Consider the following 9,790-nt stretch of genomic DNA (forward strand, 5'->3'; position numbering starts at 1 on the left):
ACGATGCATTAACGACTTGACTATTTTAGCAGCTTGTAATCAATATAATGATCTTTTTAACTGCACAAAACATGGTATGGGGGCTGAGCTAGCACCTGTTTCATCAGTGATTTAGAAATCTAATTCTTCCTGAGGGAGTTATGCTGAATGCTGGGAGGCTAAAATAGAGGGTAGGTCTCTCCATAGTTATCCCTGTTTCTCTTTCTGGAGCCTGCTCTTGCATTCCCAGTAGTTACTGCACTCCGGCATGAACCAATCTCAATGTATGCAACAGGGACATTCTTACCGTAAAGATTTAGTCCCCAGTCAAGAGGTTTCACTGAAATGTCATCACCTTGAAAATATTACTGTTTCCTCTACGGTAAACAAAAGAGGCTGAACACAATCTCAGCAAGAATTTAGCCTTAGTGTGACCTGGGAGAGTAGCTGTGAGGTGAGTAACTATGGGGGTTTTACCCTTAGAATTTTACCCTTCCATGATAAAATACTGGAGAGAAATCACCAGTGTTCCCCAAATTGTTCCTTCGTGATAGTAAAGATTTTTTTTCTGCAGTGGGAACAGTCAGGGGTACTCATATAGAAACTCAGGCTCACGATGCAGTACAAGACACAACTTAAGGATCTTAAATCAAGGAGAGGAATATCTGACTCTGCTCCATGTCTTCCACAACTTTCCATCTGGCTGCCAAGAAAACAGATGCACTGTCCTTGCTCTGGAGCATTCTCAAGTTTTTGGCTCTCTATTTTTGTGTAGGGCTAGAGCTTTGTTATTTTTCCCTGAATATCCAGAGACATTTAAAGAAAATGAGGCATCTTTACTGAAGGTATTTCGCTGTTGCATTCATAGCTGACACATGCTTTTGACTCTCACATATGTCACAATTTAACTTTTAATTTACAGATTAAAGAAATCCAATGAGCCTTGCCTAGCAAAAAGTTAGTTGGGAAGTTGCTTCCACCCCACAACCCATCAAGAATAGGTAGTTCTGGTGTAGTCAGTCTTTGCAACAGGTGACAGCCAATGCTGATGGAGTTAAACCTTTGTGAAACTGCACAGCAGAGACTGGAGAAATATCACTGCTTTGTGTATTACATACATGAGTGATACAGCTTTAAGCTGAGAGTACAAATAGCATATGAAAACAGAGATGGGTTTTGAAAAGATCCAAGGCAGAAGGGGTTGGTTAACTGGGTTAGAAGACTAAGTTTTGATTGAAATCTGGGACAAATCACTCAGGGATGCTATTGAATGATCCAGAATTAACAGAGTATTCGGCAAGCAGAAGAGCTTAGATGTCTGCAGGGTAGTGCCCTGATATTGTACATATGACAGAAGAACCAAAACAATGGAAAAGCTGAAACCTGAGGCAGGGTGGCTTGAAAAAACCCTGCCTTTACCTTCACAAAATCAGTCTGCTGAGCTATGTGTGCTGTGAGGAACATGAGAAGCTCTGAGTGTGCCAGGCACAATGAGTGAGATGCAGAAGCAGCAGCAAACCACACCATGTCATTGTAGTCTGCAAGAGCTGGTAGAAGACACCCGGGGTGGGAAAAGGAGAAGACAAAAGCCTGGGAGCTCAGAGCAATGAACAAAGCTGCAGCCGGAGATGGACCAAGTCAACATGATTGTGAATGGAATTTACATTCATTTCTGTACAGGGTGGAGGTACATAAGCGACTGTGGTGCTAAAGGTAATTATGTAACTCCTGAAAAAATCCCTGAGCTGTGGAAAAAAAGTTGTGCCAGAGCCCCTGAGGACTTGCAGGTACAACGAAAAAAAAAAAGAGAGGAGCTGTGTCAACATTCAGGGTGGCAGTGACAGGTCCACAAGGCTCCGTAGATGTCCCAGGGGCTGTGGCAGGACCACGTCTGACAGCAAGACTGAGTCTACTTCTTACCGTTCCCTAGCATGGCTTGGCTGAGGATAAGGGGTGTAGAAGACAGGCCTCTGAGGGACTTCTGTAGCCCACATGGGCAGAGGTGCCTGAGCTAAAGTCACTAGTCCCTGAAGCAGGCAGCTTGTGCCTCTGTTGATGTGACACTGAGATACGGGCTTGCCGCAACACCAGGTGCCGCTTTGGCCTGGGTTTAACAGGGTGCAGTTGGCTTCAGAATCAGGCTGCAAGACACTGGGTGTGCTTGGAGCACCAGAATTTGCACGAGAAGCTTGCCAGGATAATACAGCATTCACAGCAAGAGGTAAAAAAAAGAAAAAAAGAAAAAAAAAGAAAAAAAAAGAAAGAAATTGAAGTAAAATAATGACAAGTTCATTGTATGCCTCCAGTGTGTGCACAGCTTTACATGACAGCAAGCAGCTGTGAGGGACTTTGCATCCCTGCACACATCTCATGATTTGGTGCTCCCAGTGGGATGCAAGTGAAGGAGCCACAGCTGGATCAGGCAGTGACTGTGGTGGACTGAGTTCTGCTCATTCTTGACCTCACAAATATTGTGCAGGACACAGAGGGCAAGCAGGAGACAGAATCACAGTCCAGCAGGGTCAGATTCAAGTCTGGAAAAATAGGCTTTCTGTCACTACTTCTTATTCACTGGCTGTATGACTGAAGGGATCTGGTAACCACTTCAGAACATCAGCTGGGTGGGTAGGACTGTCACTTATAGAGGGCAGTGCAGGAGCTCAGTTTTTCTCTGTGGATTGAGGATCAGGGCACAGGGCTGGTGATGTGGAGAGTACAATTGTCATGTGCCTCATTACACCAGTTGGAGGTGTAAAGCATCCACTGTGTTCAAAAATGTGGTCATATTTTTGCTTCTTCATGAGGCATGGAGTTTAACCAAGGGAGCCAGACTGTAGGACCATGCTTCCCATTGACCATGCCAAATACTTGGGAAAGAAAACTCCACTGTGAATTATTCTGCATCCATATTCTGAAGGTTCTCTGGGACAAGACCTGAAGTGTCACCTGCTGATATGGTGACCACATTCTTGGGTTTGAACCCGTCAGCAACACAATGAACTAGAAGCTGCCAGCTGCTAGATGTCAAAAAAGCAATACATTTTTCTTGTTGCTCCCCAGTTTAGCACAGTTTAGCACAGTAGATTCCCATCTATTTCAGTCCAAAGACCTCCACTGTTGATCTTTCCACATATGCAGTACAACCCTGGCAAGATCATTAAGTAACAGGTCTGCATCTTGTGCCTCTAGTAGGTCCCAGGTCAATGAGAAAGCTCTGTCTTGATATAGCAAATGCTGATCAAACTGCAAAACCAATTGAATGTGACAGAGGTGCTGCTTGATCATAGCAAGGCAAATCCCCTAAGACAAATATATACCCAAACATTCTACAGTGCAAGGAGAGTCGGGGTCACAGAATGAAAAATACTGGCAAGATGAAGGATAGAGATGATGCAGTCTGCAAAAGCTGACATCAGCTCTGTTTTGTGATCACTTCCCTATGGTCTTTGGAGGTAAGTGCAAATGCTGCCAGTGGTGTAACAAGGATCCAGTTGTGTGCCAGTGCTCTAATAAGCTCAAGTCTGAGTCAATCTCTGAATGATCCAACAATGCACAGATTTATCATTATTGGCCACAAAATTAAGCCCACAGTAACTAGCACAAACAGGAATAATCTTTTTTTTTCTTTTTCTGAGGTTCCCAGCAGTTTGTTTAGTGCACTTACTGCAAGGAATAATTTACAGTTTTGAGGTGTATATGGTGTAGTTAAGGGGAACTTAGTTCAAACATATGTAAAATATAGTTTACTGGGATGGTCTGCACACCTGCAGATGGGAAGATCTGAAGAGCAGTTTAGGTTCAGAGCTGTGCTTGACTGCTTTATCAAAAAGTAGTGAAGAACAATAACAGCAACACTGGTGGAGGCTCTAACAATGAGAGGAATGTAAGGATGTGGTTTGCTCTCAAAAAGGTCTTCAAAGAAGGCAGGAGGGGGAAGGAGGGGAGAGAGGTGGGCTGCTTTAAGCAGAACAGTAGAAGCTCAAGTGTAGTTAAAGGAAATAGCTGAGGCTGTAAAAAGTGAAAAAGGTTACTGAGAACTGAAGAAATTGGACAAGAGACCATGTGGCTGAAGGAATCTTTTCCTCAGCTCTGTGATCCTCTTTTCAAAAGCTGTTTGTGGTGTGGTTTACAGCACAGGAAGGTATTTGAACAATTTTTTCTGATGCTGCTTCTGTCAGAAGAGCAATGTGATATCCCAGACTAGGAATTCATTGATCAAAGGGCAGCATGAGGTGTGATCTGCATTTGATGGTCAAATCGAAGGGTTCTCCTCTGAGGTCGGTCTCTATCATACAGAAAAGTGTGGAAGGACAGCTAAGGCCACCCTCAACCCAGAGCTCTCAGGCAGTTAAAGGCAAAGTAATACACTCCCTTAAAAAACAACTTCGCTTTGTGCCTGTGCTGCAGCAGGCTGTGACACCTGTGCACGGTCCTCTGCATGCCTTCCCACCACCTGCTCCTCTCCCAGACCTCGTCCAGGGCTCAGGCCACATGTCCCTGGCTCAGGGAACTGTGGCACAGGGGATGGGGAAACTGCCCCTTGGCCTGTGCAGCTCTACCCAGGGCCAGGAGCTTGGTCCTGTGCCCACAAGGAGAAGTCTGGGCTTAGGAGCAAGTGGAGTGGCTATTTCAGAGGTGCTGTGTTGGGAGGGCTGTGGAGAGGGCAGAAGAGCATCTATGAATGCCCTGTGGTGTGGGGACGCACCAGATCTGCGACACCCAGTGACACCAAGTGGTTGTAGCCAGGGTGCAGTTGTGATTGTGGCAATGAAATTGCTGATATTTCCCTCGGTGCTTTGCAGCCTGCATACTTAATACAAACATTATGGAACTGGTAAGGAAACCCAAGGCTTGGTGAACTTGGGTTGCTAAAGAAAAGGTTTCCAAGATACAACCTCATGCAAGCCACGCTTTGCATCTAACTTAGGGAGGTTTTCACTCTGCTGGGACTCGAGCTGTGGGTTTGCTGCCTGGGTTTCCAGGGAAGCAGCCTTCCAAGCATGCAGCAGTTTGCATAATCTCATTTGCCAGTTGAGTGACTGGGGTAAAAAATCATCTAGTGCTAAGATGAAATGACACAGAAAGGAAGACTTCAGAGCATGTGCTGTGGGACCTGCACTCTCCTGTGAAGTCCTGCAGATGTTAGTGACCAAGTGGCTTGTGATGGCACACAGTTCCCTTGGGTTATAAACTCTGCATAGTGATGGGTTTTGGCAGGGTTTGCTTTTGGCACAACATTACTCTGAGCATAGCTTAGAGCAGAGCTGTTGGACCAACAGCTGGTATTTCAAAGTGTTTCAGATCCATGTGCCCATCTGTGTGGCACTGCAGAAGAATTGTCAGGAAAGAAGCGTTTACAGAATTGAACAAACGAAAGATTAGCAATCAACAGCTGTAGGTAACGTGGTTGTGGGCTGTGTTCTCTACTTGCAAAAGCGTTCTCACGGGCTCCATCAGTGCCAGCCGTTTGCAGATGTACAACGGTGCGGGAAGGAGTCTGCTTCTGCCTCCCACCCACTCTACCAAAAAGCAAACCAAAAAAAGAAGCATAGCAGAGATAGATACTTCTGACATATGATTCCTTTGGTCTGTTCCAGACACTGGTAAGGTGAACCATGCCCCAGGAAAATATGTTGCTCGCTCTCGACTGTGAAAGGAGTCTAGACAGCTTGGTCAGCCATAGGTGTTCAGGTGCTCAGCCATACTGTGACAGCTGAAGATGGGGAGGGGTCATTCCACCCTTGTCTGCAGACACTGTGTACAGACCACAGCACAGCTGTGGGCCCCTCTGTGCCCTTTCTGACACGGGTCTGGTGAGTCCTGCTGCAGCTATTGCTGCTGTGGTGCCTGTACATCCCAGCAGAACAGGTGAAGCTGTCTTTCCCAGGGATCTGTGCCTCAAAGGTGGATACGTCCAAGTCAGATCACAGCTTTTTCGCATTTCCAAGACATTTTTAAGACCTGAGTAGCCCTGAGGTTTTTACTCCTCCATTGACTTTAATTGAAATTTGCCAATTTGTGAACAAATTGTTGGAAACAAGCAGAAAGCAATCACATAATCCTCATTTTCTTAGGAATTGAGGCAAATAGAGTGATCACCTTATTTCTGTGCTTATTCTGATCCCTAGGGAAAAATCTTCCAAACAAACAGCCTATTCAGCAACATAACACACATGACTGAGATGCTGCTACTGAAACTGTGGGCAGAGATATAACAAAACAAATTTCTACTTGCATTTAAACCTTATTTTATATTATGACGCCGTTGAGAGGGATGGAGGCACTTGTCACAGCTATTGTTTGTCTTTCTGAAGTTAATTGCACTTTAAAGGTTTTATCCCCCACCTGTCACACCTGAGGCAGGACTATAAACTGCCAGGAATGACTTTGTGCAAGAAAGCAGCATAAAGGTACGATCATCTATATTTGATGTAGAATCAAATAAAACTCAGAGGAATTAGAGACAAAGATAAGCTTATGGACCTAAAGGTTTGAAGTTCAGCTTCTGCATCAAGTCAGGCATATCCTACCCTGCACATTTAAGGCATCTCACATCAACCACTTCACAATCTTCCAGTTGGAAGGAGTATAAAGTCAGCTGTGATGAGTTGATGTCAGGATTTTTTGAGACAGGGATAGACACTGATGGAGTGTGAGGGATGTGCAGCACTAGCATCAGGCTGTGCCTTCGTGAGACTGTGTCTCTTCCTTTCAGGCAATTAGCTCCCTGTCAAAGATAAAGCTTTCACATGTCATTTAATCACATGATCTGTCCCCATTTTGATGTGTCATAGTTCTGTGGTACAGGATAAAGAACACTTTGACACCTTTTTAAATGGTCAGGCTCCCAGTGAACAGGACCTGTTATCTCCTATTAAGTGGGAGGTAAAAGGACCCAGTAGCCTTCCCTCTCTAGCTGTGCTCTCTCATAAACCAGTCCCTGTTAACTTTGCAGCTGGAATTAAATCCAGAGAGGAATCCAGAGTTTATTTTGACACCAAATTAACAGTGAAACTTGTCTGCTCTTGGATTTTTAGCTATGATGTTTTTCTGCCAAAGCAGATGTGTGATAAATCTAACCATTTAAATGAAGAATTGTTCATCAATTACGAGTTAAGGCTAAGACCTTAAAATCTTTCATTACATGGTGCAGAGTGTTCGGGCAATCATCCAGCTTGAATGTGGCCCTCTCTCCTGAAGGGAATGGAAATTATTAAACTTGGCACAGGTTTAGCAAGCTGCAGCATGGAAACAGGGAGGCTCTGACTCATCTACTCTGCAAACAACCGCATGAGACTGCAGTTTCACTTTTTGATGTGGTCTCATTACAGAAGTGCATGCCAGCTGAATTATCAAAATGAAATACTATTCCTACCCGGCTAAGCACTTAGTAATTTTATTTGAGGTTGTGGGGGAGGAGAGCTGAAGCTGCTGCAGTGGGCATCATGCTTAGAGTTCAAGCAATAATTCAGTCCATAGTACCTTCAGGGAGGAGCTGAGGTCTCCCACTTTCATGCAGGATAAAAAGAAGACAAGACCTAGAAAGGACTAGGTCTAGAAAGGACTAGGTCTTGTCCTCTGAGGTCCACACACAAACTGCTCAGAGAGATTGCAGTGAAATAGAGGCATCTGCTGTTTGTGTACCAGACAATGTTTGCTACATAAAATGTTTGGGGAGATGAGGGCACATTCTTGTGCTTTTATTGGAAGGCTGTAATGAGGGAAGAAACAGCAGCTCTCAGATGCAGAGTCCTGCCTTTAATAGCAGATGAACTTCCTGTTCCCTTACTGTGTGCATCTGTAGATCACTGTGCTGAGCATCATTCCCTATGATTTGGGAATGCTTTTAACTATAAAGTATGCCTAGTATGCAGTTACAAATTATATTAATTTTGGCATCTTTGTTATCTATACAAAAAAAACCTATCAACAGTCACAGGGGCTCTGTGGTCTCCAGCAGAACAGGGAAGGTGTTCAGAGGGATGCAGCATATCACAGAATCATGGAATCAACTGGGTTGGAAAAGACCTCTGAGATCAAGAAGTCCAACCCTTGACCCAACACTGCCGTGGTTACTAGGCTATGGTACTCAGTGCCATATCCAGTCTCATCTTAAAAACCTCCAGGGATGGTGAATCTACCACCTCCCTGGGCAGCCCATTCCAGTGTCTGATTACTCTCTCTGTAAAACATTTCTTCATAATATCCAACCTAAACCTCCCCTGGGAGAGCTAAGACCATGCCCTCTTGTCCTACTGCTGGTTGCCTGGGAGAAGAGACCAATGCCCAATGCCTGGGAGAAGAGACCTGGCTACAACCTCCTCTCAGGTAGTTGTAGAGAGTGATGAGGTCTCCCTTGAGCTTTCTCTTCTCCAGACTAAACAACCCCAGCTCCCTCAGCCTCTCCTCACAGGACTTGTGTTCAAGTCCCTTCACCAGCCTGGTTGCTCTTCTCTGGACCTGCTCCAGCACCTCAATATCCTTTCTGAACTGAAGGGCCCAGAACTGGACACAGCACTCCAGGTGTGGCCTCACCAGTGCTGAGTACAGGGGAAAGATCACTGCCCTGATCCTGCTGGACACACTGTTCCTGATCCAGGCCAGGATGCCATTGACCTTCTTGGCCACCTGGGCACCCTGCTGGCTCATGTTCAGCTTCCTGTCGATCAGCACCCCCAGGTCCCTTTCCACCTGGCTGCTCTCCAGCCACTCTGTGCCCAGCCTGTAGCGCTGCAGGGGTTGTTGTGGCCAAAGTGCAGGACCCGGCACTTGGCCTTGTTGAAACTTCATCCCGTTGGAATCAGCCCAACTCTCCAGCCTGTCCAGGTCCCTCTGCAGAGCCCTCCTGCCTTCCAGCAGATCAGCACTCCTCACAATGTGTTGCTGTCCTCCTACAGCAAATAGTTTCTCCCACTTTAACATTCACTAGTCCTTACCTAAACCTTCTCCTGGAGTATTCCTTAGATGACAATTTCAGAACAAAAAGTATTTCACAGAAGAGTTTGTAATCTTCATTCTTAGCATTTGTCACCCCTCTTTCACAGCCAAAACCATTAGGAATGTGGTGAGATGCCATTGGCTGCTTAACATAAATTAAAGCGACTGGAAAGTTTCTGACTTAGCAGCCTGATCAATTGCAAGTATACAACTCCAAGTCTGAAGATAAAGCTCTTGGCTCAAGATAAGAGCTCTTGATTGTGTAATCTCACTCCTCTTTTGAATTTTAAATGCTGGTTCTTACCTAGGATGGGAAGAAATACCATCACATAAGTAAAACCACTAGATAGCTCTGTGACTCTGACTCCTGCACTAAAAAGTATTTGGCTACTGGGTCCTTTTACCTTCCATTTAATAGGAGATAACAGGTCCTGTTCACTGGGAGCCTGACCATTTAAAAAGGAGTCAAAGTGTTCTTTATCCTCTACCACAGAACAGAAATATGACACCTCAAAATGGGGACAGATCATTTGATTAAAGGACATATGAAAGCTTTATCTTTGACAGGGAGCTAATTGACTGAAAGGAAGAGACACAGTCTAGTCTGGATTAGATCAGTAGTAAGGCAAACCTTACTGTGGAGTAAGCTGCTTGGTTAAAAAACCTCTGGGTGATTGCTCTTGCTCTTTCATGAAACTTGAAGTCATTTACACCTTTTTGCTTTATGTTTTGTTGAGTAGGAGTGTGTATGCATGGGTAGTTACCTTGGAAAAAATGACATGATGTAAAGTCACACCATCAATTAAATTCCTTTATGTGCCCATGCTTTTAGACAGAGGAACACCCTGTTTCTGGATGGTGAGTGATGAAAGGT

The sequence above is a fragment of the Myiozetetes cayanensis genome, unplaced genomic scaffold, assembly GCF_022539395.1.
Source record: "Myiozetetes cayanensis isolate MyiCay16 unplaced genomic scaffold, myiCay2020 scf7, whole genome shotgun sequence".
In the NCBI taxonomy this organism is placed as follows: domain Eukaryota; kingdom Metazoa; phylum Chordata; class Aves; order Passeriformes; family Tyrannidae; genus Myiozetetes; species Myiozetetes cayanensis.